Below are 17,477 nucleotides of genomic sequence, written 5' to 3' on the forward strand. Positions count from 1 at the left end.
AACAGCTGAGGTCTCCTGGTCAACCACTTAACATAATGAAAAGTCATTCACATTAAGAATAATTTTTCCAAGCAAGAAACAGCTTACATTAAGACATATTATATTAGGGTATTCCAGAAGAAACAGAACATATACATACATACATACATACATATATATATATATATATATACACATACACACACACACATATATAATTTATCCCACTTTTCAAAAGTTTGCATTACACCACTTCATTTTTGAGAAAGACTACAATAGTACCTGTTTTTGCTGACCAAAAGAAATTTGAAAAGTATCTTCATTTTTACAAAAAAAAGGTGAAATGCCAAAATAACATTCAGCACTTGTTTTGCAGCAAGCTGTTAAAGAGGCTTACACCCTGAGCAGTGAGAGCAGCACCACAGAGCTCCTTCCCTGGGAACTATACTCGGCATCTCGGCATCAAGCTGCTGTAGCTTTGAGCTGTGTCTGCGAGCATCTGTGCTTCATCTTGATTTATGTTGTGCATCCAGCAGCAAAATGTGTCCTAAGGTATCAGAGAAGCCTAAGAGAGGTTATTTTTTGGGTCTGGGAGCACTCAAAATCTTTCCATATAAATTCATGGTAGTTGCTTCTTCACTTTATGCTATTTCAGTTTGTGAAAGGTTTCATAGGAACATGTTTCTTTTGGATAGCGGGGTAACCTGTATTATGTTTATGTGTATATATATATATATATATATATATGTATGTGTGTGTGTGTGTGTCTGTCAATAGAGAATGGGAGAGAGGTTGATTGATTGTAAGGAACTGGTTTACGAAATCACAAGGGTGTGGGGCTGGCAGGCCCATAATCTGTAGGGCAGGCTAGCAGGCTGACAATTTCAGCAGGAGTCATCACAGTTTTGAGTCTGAAGTCACTCTGGAGGCAGAAGTTCTTTTCGAATGGAAAGAGATGGACCTTAACCTTTTCTCTTAGGTTTCCAGTTGATTAAATGAGGCCCAACCCACACTATGGAGGGTAATTATCAGCTTTACTCAAATCTACTGATTTAAATGTAAAGCACATCTAAAAAGTACCTTTACAGTAACATCTAGACTGGTGCTTGACCAAACCACTGGGTAACAAGTTGACATAAAATTAACCCTCACACCTATTTAACACTCCAACTCTTCAGCTTTGAGTATCTGTCATGGGTAGAATGTGGCAGTCCCCATCTTCCTGGAGTAAACAGTGGCAGAAGAGATAAAGCAGAGGCACATGAAACACTCACAAAGAGTGTGAACCACCATCTAGTGTGGGATAGATTCTGATATTCTGAGCACAGCCTGGAAAAGTCCCCTCAAAGTCCAGAAAGCCAAAGAGTCACTGGGAGTTCATGCTTTATATTGAGACAAGAAGGCTTCCTCTCTTGTTGATTTTGCTTATTTTTAAATAAAAGTATAAATCTTTAATAAAGTGCACCAGCAGAGAAGTATTAATAAAGCCTGGATGTAAGGAAAACACAAGTTCTCAGTAAAGAACATAGGTACAGTAGGGCTCCTTTCTCCTGACCTGTGACTGTTCACCAATTTCAGCTTCTGTTTAAATCTCCAGACTTAACATATTTTCCCAACTAGACTTGCAGTCAAGTTCCTAAGCTGCCAGCCACTCTGGGATTTCAGAGGCTTCTGTTCCACATAGATTCAAAAAGCCTTCCAGCTTCTCCTGTTGGACAAGGGCTTTGTTCCACCCCATAACTAAGCCATTTTCACTCTGGTTTTCCTGGAGAATGAAACAGACCAAGCGTATATTCACTCATTCACTCACTCACTCATTCATGAATGAATGATATTACCAGCCCAAATGGTGACAGAGGTTGTGGCTACAAGAGAAGTCATGGAATACTATGCACCCCTAACAAAGGAAAATAGGCTCACATGAGCAAAAATGCCACAGATATGATAGGCCTGTGTGACCGGGCCCTGTTAAAAAAGGGCTCTGGCTGTCAGCATAAGTCTGAATTGGAAGCCCCCTTCCTAAAACCACGGGCAGATTGAGGTGGGGTTAAAGTTTATGCAGTAATGGAAAGCAAGGATGACTTACATTTCAGGGATAACCACAACCAACATTTGGTCTCTTTCCAGCCAGTGTTACCAAATAGGGATCCCACTCCATGTCCTGTTTTGTAACCTCCTTTTTTTTTTTACTTATCAATACATTGCAAACGTTTTCCCATGTCCTTACATTTTCTTCTGCAACTTCCACAGAAGAATAATCCATGACTACTCAAGGGTTTAGCTCAGGGTGCTGCCAGTAATGAACCAGAGTGTCCCCCACAGCCTCCCCCCAGGGGAATCCCCACAAACAGCCCTCTCCCACTGATCTCTCCATCCCCCATATATGCCCTCCCTATACAGTCAACCCTCTTCTACTTTCTGGCATCTCTGGAAAGCTCATGACATTCCCTTTTTAGACTCAGGGTCTCCTCCACTCCTGCCAAGGGGGTGTCTTCATCCTTCTTGACACCCATACCTCTACTGTTATGTTTTCCCTTCTCCAAGTCATTCTGCACCCTTCTCACACCCTTCCTCAGCCATGATCAAACTTCCCCATTTTGTGACCCATTCCCACAGAACTTTCTAGAGTCAATCGAATTTCATCAGCAAGACATCAGTCAATGTCTGTTGCAATACACAGAATGACAGAGAGCCAACGCCAGCTAAGGTACTGGAGGTTGTAGCATAGGATCCCTAGGGATACAGGTGCATTTTGAGCAGGGACCTTGGAAACACAAAGCCTTTACCTAAAAGGGATCTCTCCTGGTGTGATTTCAAGCTACCGGACAGGGCCTGCGAGAACTATTTTGGTGCAGGGAGCTCTTTTGATGTACCTTCAACCCCAATAGGCAGGCAGAGGCCTAATCCACCCTAAGGGCGGGGCGGTGTGGGCGCCTTGCCCCATTAGGACTGAATGAAAGGCTTTTGAAGGTGGTGGCTCAAGACAGGTGGCTTCTTGATTCTAGCCAGTGTCTCAGCCAGGATGGGGGGAAAGGAGAGGGGCTATGCAGACAGCTGGGCAGGAGGGGGAAAGCCTGGGTGGGGTGAACAGGGAGAGGGAGACTTCTTCCAGACTTGCTCAGCCTGACCTGTGCTGTGTGACTTAAAGCAGGTGCCTGTGCTTTTCTGACATCATTGTCGTAACAGCACTTATGTTATGTACCTCACAGGTTTTTGTAAGTTAAGATCAGATGAGATAAATTCAGTAATCTCTGCCAAGGGTAAAACCCCAAGGCAGGTGTGTGATAGGACCTCTCTGCCTCTTTACTTTTTTTTGAAAGGTCTTGACAGCAACTCCAGTCTCAATTTTTAAGACAGGAGAGGGACAGGACTTGGTCAGAGAGCCACTCCTGTGTCCCTTTAACTCTGGGCCACAGCAGCCCCCTATCTCTCTGCCCTCAGAGCATCTCAGATTTTATCACTGGTGTTTTTTGGGGGCCCAGGACTGAGTGATTTGAACAATATGTTGAGGTGACTGCCAATCCTGGATTTCCTGGTATTGAGGGGTTTTGCAGGATGCCGGATTTTCAGTGCTAACAAATGGGCCAGTTTTGGGCACACCAAAATATATAGTCACCGTACATGTGCCTAAGGTTTGTGTGCTCCAGGTGTGGGTGTGGTTTTGTCTGGTGTGGTAAATATGTCTACTGTGCTGAGGTGCAGCTATGTGTATGATTATTCATGTTTGTGCACAGTGGGTGCAGTGTGGATCTGTTAGAACATTTGGGGTTTGTGTGGTAGGTGTATGTTGCTGAGTGTGTGAAGATGTAACACCTGCATGTTTGTAAGATGTGTGCACATATGTAGGGTTTATATAGTGTGTTGTGTTTATATAGTGTGTATGCCTATTGTATGCATGCCCTTACTGTCCAGTGAATGTTTTTTTCATCAGAGGTTTAACTGTATATTTTGTGTTTGTTGTAGTATGGAATGTATGCATGTCATTTGTGTGAGAAGGCAGCTCTACATTGTGTGTATGTGTGTGAGAACATGTGTGGGTATGAGTGACTGGCGTAGCTTTTTCTCATTGCGTGTGTAGTGTGTGCATGTGTAAGCAGTGCGCTAATGTGTGTGCCGTGGGATGTATTCACAAGCTTGGCGAGCAAAATGAATGCAGTACGATAGGATCTCTGTGCTCCGCGTGGGGGCTGAGACGTGCTATTTGTGGGCAGATGCCCGTGGGTTGGGCTTTGCGCATGCTCCGAGTGCCGCAGCGCGAGGGCTTTGTTTGGTCCGGGGGGACGTGTGTCATTTGTGGGCTGAAAACTGTGCTGTGTGCGCTAGTGTATCTGTGAGCCGGGTGTACGGCGCCCACACATGCATGCTGGTCGGTGGGTATGCGCCACAAGAGGTGGCAGGAGGGCAGTGGCACGATGAGCGCCTCGGCGGTGGGCCGGGGCCGCACCGTCAGGACGCGCCTGGGCCAGATCACCAGCCACCGTCGCCGTCGCCGCCCCCGACCGACCTGAGGGGCATTCTGGGAAGCGGGGCCGCGCCCACCGCAGGGGCCGCCGGGAAGCGGCGGGGCGGTGGCGCTGGAAGTGGAGGAGCAACTGGTTGCGTCCCTCCTCACCTTCTGGGGACTGGGCTCTGTTAGAGCCGCCCAGTGTTTAAAGTGCCCTACTTAATGGCTCGATCGAGCGCCGTGTTTGGATCGAAGCTAGTAGTTTAGTCCTCACGGCGATCCTCTGAGGGCAGTATTCCCACCACGCAGGTGAGTTACCTGAGGCTCCGAGAGGTGAAGGAACCCGCCCGATTCGAATCCCTAACGCCCCAACTTGCTGCAAACGAATTTATGGAGAGAAAAACGCCACAGGAAAATAGAACTCCCTGGATAGCGTGACTCTCAAGTTTCCCAAAAACCAGTGGAAGGTGCTTGCCAAAATCTCTCCTAGAACCTTTCTGAATTTCTCACCCGTGGAGGATAGGGGATCTAGATTTGATGGCATGAAAAGAAGGTTGGAAGAATAAAGATGTTAGATACGCTTGTATGGTATAATACCTTACTTCCCAGAGGGTATGTAGTTGAATAAAACAGAAGCTAATAGTCCAAAGTTATATTTAATAACGCATTGTGGAGTGAAGGATTAACTGTCTTTTAAAACTCCACATGGATGAACTTCAGATTTGGTTCTGGTGGGATACACCTCCTTCTCCACCTTCTCTTCCTTCCTCTTTTTTTTTTTCCTGCCTGTTTTCCTGTGTATTTGATCTATTATGTTGAATCATATGAAATTGCCCTTTATGTAGATAAAACTAGTTAAATACTGGCAATTTCATATGTTCATCCTAATATATTTTGGAAATTCCCTTTATGTTTTACAACATTCAGGGGAATACTTTATGTCTTGATTACCCTTGCAGAAGGCCTGAGATTCTCACTGATTGAGCAGCTTGCACTTACGTATTATGGCATATGGTGTGTTGAAGCCTGCAAGTACTGGCTCACCAAATGATTGCTAAATATACAAGAATTTCCAGACCAGTTGTTAAACCACTGGTAGCTTGAAATTGGCCATGGAGAGAGTATTTACACCATGGAAATTGGCTTTCCTCTCTATCCTCCAGGGATCCAATTTACCAGCACACTACTGGTTCTCTGGCTCGTCTTAGGCCAAGTGAAATTAGTTTCCCTAGAACTACATAGATCCCCAAATAGAAATTGAGATTGTGGGAAGAGTGGAATGGATGCTGGGGAGGCAACAAACAAGCTAAGCGATTGTGGGATAAAATGTTGCAAACCTGGGGATGAGCTATTGTAGTTCATAATTATAGTTCCCTTTAGTTAATATTTTTCAAACATTTACCATGTGCTAGGCACTGCTTAAAGCATTTTATATGTATTAACTTATTTGATCCCTATAATGACCTTATGAGGTAGATATCATTAATATCCTCATTTTACAAAGGGAGAAACCCAAGAGAGGCTAAGTAATGTGGCCTAGATTATGTAGATGACACAAGTTGTAGAGTTTGGTTTGGACCCCAGGCTGTCTAACTCCAGGCACACACTTACCTACTATCTATACTGCCTGAGTTATATCCATTATACTGCAGTAACAACCCCAAAATCTCAGTGTCTTAACAATAATAAAGGTTTATTCTTGTTCACAGTGCATATGGCTGTGTCAGCTGTGGTTCTGCTACAGACATCTTGTTCTGGGACCCAGGCTAAAAAAACAGCCCCTCTCTCAACCTTTCCCCACAGAAAAGCAATTCTAGAAACGTGGTAATTCTTAAGATTTCCAGAAATTGTAGCGTACATTACATTTCATCACATTCCACTGGTAAAAGAACATCACATGGCCAAGTGTGACTAAATGGGGGCTGAGAAATAGATTCCCCACCTCCCAAGCATGGCAAGTCATATGGCAACCTGCTCAGTAGTGATAATTAGGAACCATTTTAGGTTATGTTCTCCAAAAGTAGACCCTGAGTCAAGGGTTTGTAGGTAAGTAATTTATTAAGGAAATGTCCCTAAGAAGAATCCATAGAAAGAGTGGAGGAGCAGAACAAAGCAGGAGACAAAGCCAAATAAGGGTAAAATTTTAGGCAAAGTCCTGGGCTGAGCCTCATCCTACAGAGGGTTCTGGAGTGTAAGTTATACCTCAGAGTTTATCTCAACACCAAGGCAGAAGAGCTAGGCTTTCATATTTACACAGCTGTCAATCATTGGTCATGGACTGCTCCAACGGGACATAAACAACTGAACACTTCCGACTTTCTGAATCGGGGTGAAGAGCTCCAGGAGCCCTGGAGCAGTCCTTCAGAAACAGTCACAGGTGCACAGCTTTTAAAACAAAGTCATACAGAAACTGGAAGAAGGAATAGAACCTGAAAAGAGGTCTGAGAAGATCTGGGAAGACCACTAAAGGAACATTAATGTCGTATACCACACTGGGTCTGTGTTATACTGTCTTATTGCAACATCAGATGCATGACATTATTTCTCCTATAGTTAATGGCGTGTCTTTGATGCCTGGCAGGGTGCCACAGTTTGCTCCTAGTGGAACAACAGGCAGTGGGGAGTCCTTAGAGGTTTCTCAATAACCCAGTGTAGGATTCAATGAGCACGTGTGTCTAACACTGAAATCTTTCCAGAGTGAAGAAAGACATACAGCAATGCAATTTTGACAGTAATCATTCAGAGTTTGCACAGCTTCCACCAGTTAAGGGCACAGTCCCCAGTAAGACTGCCCTATTAAGATGCCATCTGCAAGTTTAAGGGTTCCCAAACTATCCTCAGTTGTGATCAACTGGCTACAAATCATGACCCCCTCAGGTTCCTGATTTGCTATGATAATTTACAGGAAAGTGCTATATTTAGTGATTACAGTTTTTATAAAGGATACAAATCAGAACCAGCCAAATGAAAAGACACATAGGGTGAGGTCTGGGAGTGTCCCAGATAGACTTTTCATGCCCCCTCCCTATGACATCAGGACATGTCACCTTCTAGCACATTGATATATTCTCCAGCCAGGAGCTCACCTGAGCTTTGGGTTCCCAGAGTTTTTATTGTGATTTCATTATATATGCATGGTTGATTGACTGACTCTCCAGCCTACCGCCCCTCCCCCAGAGGAAGTTGGGCTGATAACACATGGCTCAAATCCCCAACCCTAATCTAACCTAATTGAATCATGTGGTTAGTCTTTCTGGTGTGACCATGCCCCATCCTGAGTCATTCAACAGCATAAACTCAGGTGTGGTCTGAGGGCCCCACCATGATTAAAAAAGACACTCTATCACTCAGGAAAATTGGGAGAGGGTTAGAAGCTCCCTTCCAGGAACCCAGGACAAAGACCAGACAAATTCTTTATTGTACTATATGTATCATGTATGTATGATTGAAGAATCATATTGAACCCTGAGCAGAATTTTTTTTTTTAATTCCACAAGTAGACATATATGGGCAAACACAGTATACCAAAGATGAAAATACCTTAAATGCTACCAGGGAAATAAGACAGATAACCCACAAAGGAGCTAAAATAGAGTAACAGCAGACTTATCTTGATCAGCAATAGAAGCTAGAAGATAATGGACTGACATCTCCATGAGAATTTTTAAGGTGGGTTGCCCTTTCTCACTGAAAGGTAAAAAAAGAGTTATAGGATACTATAGTATTAGTTATCTATCATTATGAGGGAAAGTTACTCTGTTATTGAAGATATCCATTTAGAAGCCAAAACATTATTTTAATGATTTCTGATGTAAATCATTCAAAAATAGATCACCCTTTCCCCCCCTTCTTAGCAAAGGGTTCAGGTTCAACATTCGTGTGTTCTTAGATAGTGAGACTCCCAGGGGTCACTGAGGGCTGCTAGGATCTTTGCACCAGCATTAAATGGTCCCATGTTGATGTGCTCTATACTTCTCTCTGCTTTTTGTAATTCTGGCTCACTGCCAGCAGCAGTTTTATTGAGCCTCTAATCTGTTGCTGCATTTAATATGCATTTGTCTGAATGTGGGGCAGGGGCTTTCTCCATCCTCCCAACATCTACAGATCACTAGTTACATGTGGCAGATTGTATTTTCCAAAAATATCCCATCCAACAAACTCTCCTGACAATGAAATGTGAACATTCCACTCTTCATACATCCCACTCTTTATGTATGCTTCCCTCCCACCACTGAATCTGAGTGGATCCATGATGCTGTGTGACTTAACAAGGTCATAAAAGGTAATACAGCTTTCCCCAAGTCCTCCATGAATGTTTGTTCTTGGAACCTAATCGCCATGCCACGGGAAGGGCCAAACCTCATGGAGAGGCTACTTGTAGGTGGCTGGCAGACAGCCCCAACTGAGGCTCCATTCAACAGCCCACCCCAATCTCCAACCATGTGAATGAGTGAGTGAATGAATGAGTGAGTGAACCAGACTTGAGGTGAGTCCAGTCTCAGTCTTCCAGCCACCCCAGCTGATGCCAAACAGAGTGGAAATGAACAGTCTCTGCCCAAATTATGGATTTATGAGCAAAAGAAATGATGGTTTTTTTAAGCCTCTAAGTTTAGGGTGGCATCATTCACAGCAATAGATAACTGGAAAAGTATGTGACCACTTTCTACTGACTGCTTAAAAGCTGCTTCATGTGACTTGTTGGTTGAAGCCCCTTGGGAGCTTTTAGTCCAGAGGTATCCTTTACCAATTGTAAGGAAGTTCAAACCTTATAAATTATTTCAAGTTTCCTTCTGCTGTAGATTAAACTTCTTTAGTTTCAAAGAAGAAACTCATTCAATTTACCTCAGGAAAAGGGGGGTTCAGTGAAAGGATACAGAGGGCTGGTGGGACTCCAAGAACAGGAACTGCTACACAGCATGGCCTCTTGGAACTTCAACTGTTACTTACATTGATTTGTTAGTCGCTTTTCTGCCACTCTCTGCACTTATATTCTGCTCTTTTCTCATCACAAAGGCCTGGTTTACTTATTCAGAAATTCAGAAGTGTATCATCACACATTTGTCCACTTCCTGGTATCCTTTCTACATTATAGCCTTTATAATTTAATTGCCACTGCTGATTCAGTGCCCAGTTCCCAATTTTTGATAAGGCATCTCATTGAAACAGCTCCTCTTTGCTAACCAAAGTCCCACAGAGCACAAGTAGCTGGCAAATTCCATTGCTACTGACCTTGCTTGATCAGGTGTCCATCTTGGGACAATCAGCTGGGACCCTGGAGGGCAGGTTTTGGGTAAGGAGCTCCCCAGAAAGGGTGTGGGTGAGGCATGCCATGATTGACATATCTAGAACTCCTCCTCATTAAGGCTGTTAACCCCTCCTGGCCAGAAAATGAAAGTTGTGTTGGGCACATGCTTGACCTTCAGATGAAAGGAGCACAGAATCAGGAACTGCCAGCCCAGCAGGGAGGATCAGGAATGAGGGAGGATGACAAGAGGCCATGGCTGGCAGCAGATGGTGGGACCTGCAAACCTTGGTAAAGCTCTCAGGTGGCATTTCATACTGGAAGGCTCCGTGGTGTCCTACATATAGAGTCTCTGGAGTCCAACACACTCAGTTCAAATTCCAGGCCAGCTAATTTAAAAGCTGCAAGACCTCAGGAAAATTACCCTCCCTGAACCTTGATTTCTTCGTCTGTAAAATGAAGACAATAGTACCAGCCTTTCAGGGCGAGGGTGGGAATTAAATGAAATAACTCTGTTAAGTTTTTAACACAGGGCTTGGCTCACTGTAGCTGCTCACTATATGTGGACACCCTTTCTTCTTCCACTTGGGGGTCGGAGTTCCCCCTTCCAGGCTGTGAAATGCGTTGGGACAGAGATCCTCTGACTGGAGGTCAAAAGGCTTCTCACCCCAATTACTCAAACCCTCAGAGGAGCTCTCTGCCTCAGGGCCTTGCACCTTGCAAAGGTGAAATAAGCCTGCATGGGTCCAGCGACTCCCTGATGGGGCTAACAGCCTCACCCATTTTCAATTCCTAAAATCTGCAAAACAGAATTTGACTGCAAATGGTTTGGATTCATAACGAAGAAATATGTGTGTTAGAAATCAATGAATAGAAACTTATGGTGCAACAGCACTGAAGCAATGCTTTGGATAGGCACCTCTCAGTTTAGGAACTCAGAGAGGTTGTGAAACCAGTGGGCAGATCTCAGTCCCCTGAAGACCCTCACTGGCCTCAAGCAGTTCAGCAGCTCTGTACAGCGGCACTTACTGATAGTCAAACATCGCACATCCAATGCCAGCACCTAGGCACTGAGACTGAGGGAAGGAGCTGGATCAGGAGTTCCAGGCTAGCCCATTCCCACCTTGCTACTGACTGCTGTGCCCTTGGACAAGTCACTTTCCTCTCTAAGCCTGGGTCTCCACATCCATAAGATAGGAAGTTTGAAGCAGATGATTGCCAAGAGGCATCAAACTCAAGTAGGGAAAGCAGTAGCTTAGTCATTAAAAGAACCCTTAAACTTACCCAGACATCAGTTCAAATCCTGTCTCTTCCACTTACAGTGGTGTGACCCTGGGGAAGTTATTTAACCTCTATATGCCTCAGTTTTCTTATCTGTAAATGGGGGATAGTTACAGTGTAAGGTTGTTGTGAAGATTTAAGAAGATTTTCCATGAGTGCATGTAACGAATGCCTTGTGCATAGTAAATACTCAATGGAGGTTAGATATGACTACTGTTAGTGAATGGAAGTTTTAAAAAATATTTTTGAAAGCATAGCTCCATCCATCATGTTGACCTATGAGGCTCCCCAAGCCAGAATCAATGGGTTTCTGGATGGTCAAAAGAGAAGCAGTTATCAGTTTATACAACAAAATCTTTGCTCTCCTTCAACAAGTTTCCTTTTTGTGATGGAGTGGGGCTCCTTGCAAGACAGTAATCTGAAAGCCAGGCTTTGGGAGAAGGAAATGATTTGATAAATGTTTCACCTGGAGGGCTTGATCATTACATTTCTATAAGCCAGGCTAGAGAGAACTCGGCATAAAAGCAGTATTTCTCCAACTTCCCTGGGAAAACTAAACACAGATTCCTGGGTCCCACCCCAAATCTACTCTACTAGACTCTCCAGGGTAGGAGCCTAGGAAAGGGGATTTTAAACCAGTGTCCCAGTTACAGCTTCTAATAGGGAAGTTTAGGAAACCCTGGTAGAGAGGGTGTGCCCACCCTGCAGGCCCTGGTGCATTGTGGGGAGGAGAAGGAAAGGGGCAGGGGTAGCAGTATTTTCCATGTGTGAGAACCAACCCTTCCCCAAGGTGGCCTGGAAGGAGGGAGTGGCAGGGAAGGGAGAAGTGGCCCTATTAATGAGGGGGCCGAATATCTGTTAGATGCAGTTTAAATGGGAACAGACCACGATGCCTAACTGGCAAGTTGTCTCCTCCCTTCCCAGCTCCCACTCCCTGAGGGGGTGTGCAACAGGAAGAAAAGAAAAAAACAATACTTTGCACATCTGAGCATCCTGTGAGCGGATTGTTGCTCTTGATATGTGACATAATTGTCAAGAAATCTTTATCTAAGAATCTTTCTAGCTCTGAACTATAGGGCTGGGGTCACTCAGGAGCTAAGCCAGGTTTGGGCACCTTCTTCCAGGAAGAAGCCTTTTACCCTCAGGGCAGGAACAAGAAAGGACTCTTCCAGTCTGGCTGGGGAACAGTTTGGGGGCAGAAAGCTAGGAATTCAATCTTCCCTAAGTGATCACATAGTTATCAAATTAAAATGAGCCCACACAGATGGATTTTGAAATTCCCAGTTCAGTGTGCTTCCCTGGCCTTGGCATTCTGGGTTTTCCCTCTGCTCACACTGCTCCTGGGCTTGTGTCCCTGGGGCTCTGCATACTTTCTGAGTGGGATTTCCTTTTCTATTTTTCCTTTTTTCAGTCACTTTATCACCCTGCCCTGGTACAGATGAAGAAATCTGAAATTCTGTACATCTAAGTCCTTTTGGTTATCAATTATGGAAATAATAATCATAATAAACTTGGATTAATTATTTACACTGTTTTTAAGTTTTAAAATATTGTGGCAAATACATATAACAAAGATTACCATTTTAACCGTTTTAAAGTGTACAACTCAGTGGCACTAGTACATTCACAGTGTTGTACAACCATCACCACTATCTAGTTCCCGAACATTTTCATTGCCTCAAAAGGAAACTGTGTACCCATTAAGTAGACACTTTCCATTTCTCCCTCGCCACCAGCCACTGGCAACCACTAAAATTTCTGTTTCTCTGAATTTCAATTAAATGGAATCATATAGTATATGGTCTTTTGTGTTGGCTTCTTTCACTTAGCATAATGATTTCAAGGTTCATCTGTGTTGTCATCTATCAGTACTTCGTTCCTTTTTAAGACTGAATAGTATTCCACTGTATTGATATACCACATTTTGTGTATCCACTCATAAGCTGATGTCCTTCATACTTTTAAATGCTTTTATGTACCTGGTATCACCTGATCATCACAAAAACTCTGGGAGGTAGTCAGGGCAGATTTATTCATTGTTACAACAATTCTCTCCATTTTACAGATGAGGAAACTGAGGCTCATAAAGGTGGAATTATTTGATGTCCAGGTCTCACAGCTGGTTAATGGCAGACCCAGAATCAGAACCCAGGTCTTTTGAGTTTGAATGATCAAAATCTTTGTTGGGCAGTTTGCTCTGTAATTGCCAGCAGTGTCCTTCCACTGAGAAGATTCTGAGTGGATATGTGCTCACTACAGCAAGGCAGGTGAGGACCAGTGAGGGTTCAGCTCTTGGACAGGCCTAATTTTGGACAAGCCTAATTTTGTCAGTTGGCAAAGTTGGTCACTGCCTACAAGACCTGCCTTGTCAGGTCTCTGTTCAGACCTCCTTGAGGACTCCCCTTCCCTCTCTGCTTGTAACACCTTCAGCTTAGAATACCACAGCGGGCTGGGGCCCAGGGAGGGCATGGTCTGGGTCTTCTCCCAGCAACAAGCCAACCATCAGGACTCCATAAATGTTTGCCAACTAAGACATTTTATGGACCTAAAGGTGCTCCGATTTTTACTCTCTCCCCAGCAACATGTCACCAGTAGCAATCTCCCCACCATCCAGAGCAACCCCTTAGATCTTGTGACTTGGAATGGAATGAATAACAAACAATGAGGGAGTTCTAGCTCTTCAGCACAAATCAGCATGACTTTGGGGAGTAGAATCCCATTCTGCAGCAGTGAGGTTTTCATTCCTACTAAAGTAACAACAAAATCCCATATTGAAAAGTTTGGAAAACTGAACAAAACAACAAAAAATCTTACTACTATAACACACTGTTATTCTGAAGGACTCCCCTCCATTAGATTCCCTCCCTTCCTCCTTTTATCCCTCCCTCCCTTCCTTCCTTCTTTCCTTCTGTCATTAAAGTAATACAAAACACTGTAACATTTTAAAATTACTAATATCTCACATCCAGAGACAGCCACTGTGAACATTTTGCATATTTCCTTCCAGTCTTCTTCAATACTTTGTTCATATAGTTGAGATTCTACAGAATATCAATTCTTAGTATATATGTATTTTCTTGTGTCATTAATTTTTTTCTAATAAAAGAATATATGCTTACTATAGAAATTTCTGGAAAAATTATAAAAAAACAAGGAAATAGAAATTACCTGAATGTTTCTTCCACACAGGAATTTTAACGTGCATTTATTTTACACAGTTACAATCTTACTGAATAGTTATCTTTTTTTCCACCTGCCTTAAAAACATTTTCCATGTTACCTTATAGTCTTTTTAATTAATTTCATTTTATATTTTAATTTTTAATAGGTAACACATTTCTGTGGTACCATATTCAAAAGACTGAAAGGATATTCAGTGGAAAGATTTCTTCCCACCTCATTCCCCATTTGTCCATATTTTTCTCCCACAATGCTTACATTACCCATTTCTTGTGACTCCTGCCTGAAGTCCCTTCTATGCATATCTACACATATACATGTACAGTATTTAAATATATTCCTTCCTCATAGCTCCATTTTTTACAAAAAGAACAATGAACCCCATATTCTTCTTAGCCTTCCTTTTCAACTCAGCAATTTATCTTAGAGGTCTTCCTATATATATTCAAAGGGCACTTCCTCATTCATTTTAACATGGCATAGAATTCCACTCTATAAAAGTGCAGTATGTTTAAACTAAGCCCCATAGATGGATATTTGTCTCCAATCTGTTGCAAACAATACTACAGTAGTTAAGATTATACATGTATCATTCCACATGTGTGAGCATCCATTTGTCCAGTAAACTCCTGGAAGTGGAATTGCTGGATCAAAAAGTGAAGGCATTTATATATATTTTTTTGGTATCAGTCTACAATTACATGAGGAACATTATGTTTACTAGACTCCCCCCATCACCAAGTCCCCCCCCCCACAAACCCCATTACAGTCACTGTCCATCAGCACATTTATAATTTTGATAGATACGGCCAAACTGCATTCTGTAGGCAACAGCAGCATGTGATTTCACCAAGTATATAAACCTAATTACTTTCCCTATGTTTTGTTATCCCTGAATAACAGTTAGGACTAGCTTCAGGCATAAGCCAATTTCCAAATTCTTCATGGCCACCCACATGTAATCTGGGACATATGGAGGGCCTTTAGATGACAGGCGCTTGTGGGCGCTCAGAAACAAAGATGCATAAGACACAGGTGCTGTCGCTGGGAGCTGGTCTGGGAGCTGGTGGGGCTGGAAGGGAGGTAAGGAGGAAGGGATGTATAAGAAGAGCCCTGCCCCTGCCATGGGGCCCTAAACTCCTGCAGAGGGGGAGCTGGGTCTGTTTTTGCTCTCCTTATGCCAGCACCCAGCAGAGTACAGGGCAGGTAGCAGGCACTCAACATACATGGAGTGATAAAGGACTGAGTAATTGAATGTCTGGTATGGAAGAAGGGGAAAGGCATGAAAGCAGGGGCATTGGTCAGAGTAGGTTTTTACAGAGGAGGAAGAATATTTGAGAGCCTCTTTTTTGAGGCTTAATTTCTCCAAATAAAATTCTGGGTCAGAATTGTTGGCCTTCTGACACACAAAAGACAGTTGAGTGAAGGGGGTGACAGGCATGAACTGGAGGCAAATCAGAGTGGGTGGGACTTGGAGGTTCCTCTGATCAGCTCTGAACAATGGGCATCTCCAAAATAAGATGGAGGGTCTCTGTGTTGAGAAGGAGCAGGAGAAGGGAGAATGACCTGTAAACACTGCCAAAAAGAAGTTTCCTGTTTCCTGATCCAGCACAGAATCAGCTGCCGCATGGGAGTGGCCCCTCTCCTTGTCCTGCCCCAGGCTCGGGTGCACCCTATGTAGGTGTACAGCAGCTGGTGCAGGCTGCAGGAAGGATGCCCACCCCCTACCCCACCAGGCAGATTCCAAACCCCTGAAATGGGTCAGATGCCTTCAGCTCCATCCCCAGGTACACAGGAGCCTGTTTCTCTTTTTGGGGAGGAAACCCCCATGGTTTCAGCAACCCCAGTTCATTTCCTAGAATTTTAGAAAGACGGAATAGATCTAACTATTACTGAAAATCAAGTACTAACCTGTCCCCCACCAGCCCACCCATTTTACAGATGAGGAAACTGAGTCCCAGGGAAGTGATATGGACTGCCTGAGGTCACATTCAGAGAGGCTGAGGCAGAGCTAGGTCTAGAAATAGATCACCTGTCCCTGTATCCAGAGCTCTTGCTCTGAACCAGGGAACAGAGGCCAGGCTGGTAACTTAGATGTGACTGTGGGGCCAGAAAAGGGAGACCAATGCCGGAGCTAGAGGCAGGGTCAGAACTGGAGTAGGGGTGGGGGACCAGCTACCTACACCTGTTCCAGTTGCTGGGTTATAAATCTTTCAGGAATTCCAGGTATTCCACTCATGTTCAAGTTCCCTGCTTAGGAGCAGGTTTGCCAGCATGGGCTCAGAGAGATATATCGCGGAGGGAAGTGGCCTGACTGAGGGATGGGGTTGCCGGGCAACCAGTTTCACTTTGTGGGAGCTCTCCCAGCCCTGTACTCCCAGGGGCCCTGGTGGCTACTAGCAATGATTCAGGGCTTGGACAATGTTCCTGGGAACTAGCCAGAGTGGGGAGGAGTGGCCTCAGGCCCAGACCTCTCTGTTTCCTGGACAAAGGGCGGTAAGCTACTCCTTACCCTGGCTTCTAGAATGGCACACTGACTCACCTTTGAAACTGTTTTGAGAGTATACCAGTACTTGATTTTATCTGCATAAAATCAGGAGAGTTTCACCTTGGGATTTAGCCTCTAAAGTACTTTTCTGGATACCCTGGCCCACTCATAGCCAGAGCTTCCCAAGGGATGCAGGTCATGGGCATCCCTTTCTCCTGAGGTGGAAGAGGAAAAGAAACAATTCATTTACTAGAGCAGACAGACTTGAATGAAATGATGAAATAACAAAATGATGAAATAGCAAAACTGCCTCTTACACCAATTGGTAGGTGCCTTTAGGTTTCTTGGGTCTTGGTAATCTTCATAGCACCCCTGAAAATAGGTTTTCTAAGTTCCTTTTTACAGATAGGGAAACTGAGCCCCAGAGAAGTCAGCTTGCTTGTTCCAGAACACAGAGGGAAGAACACTCCTTGGCTACTGGCCTGGGCAAGGTGACGACTCTACCCATTCAGGTCCTTGATCTGAGGTCCCGGCCCCCACCCCATAACCACCCCAAGCCTTCCCTGGACAGCTGACTGGACAACCATCAACTCGCACAGAGATTGAAAAATACTGGTGGGTCAGTGTTTTTTTACTTTTTGGATCATAACTCACAGTAAGAAATGCATTTAACACCAATGCAGTAACCAGATGCAGAATTCATAGCACTTAGAATAATCAGTAATTACTTTGTTTATTTACTATCATGTAAAACCAAATAATAATTTCATGAAACAATGCTTTCCCTTACTGCCTGAGATGCACTGTGGCATTTTCTATTCTCTTCTATTCTGTGGCATTCTTTTTTGAAAAGTGCTCATATG

The sequence above is a fragment of the Manis javanica genome, chromosome 16 (genome assembly GCF_040802235.1).
Source record: "Manis javanica isolate MJ-LG chromosome 16, MJ_LKY, whole genome shotgun sequence".
NCBI classification, from domain to species: domain Eukaryota; kingdom Metazoa; phylum Chordata; class Mammalia; order Pholidota; family Manidae; genus Manis; species Manis javanica.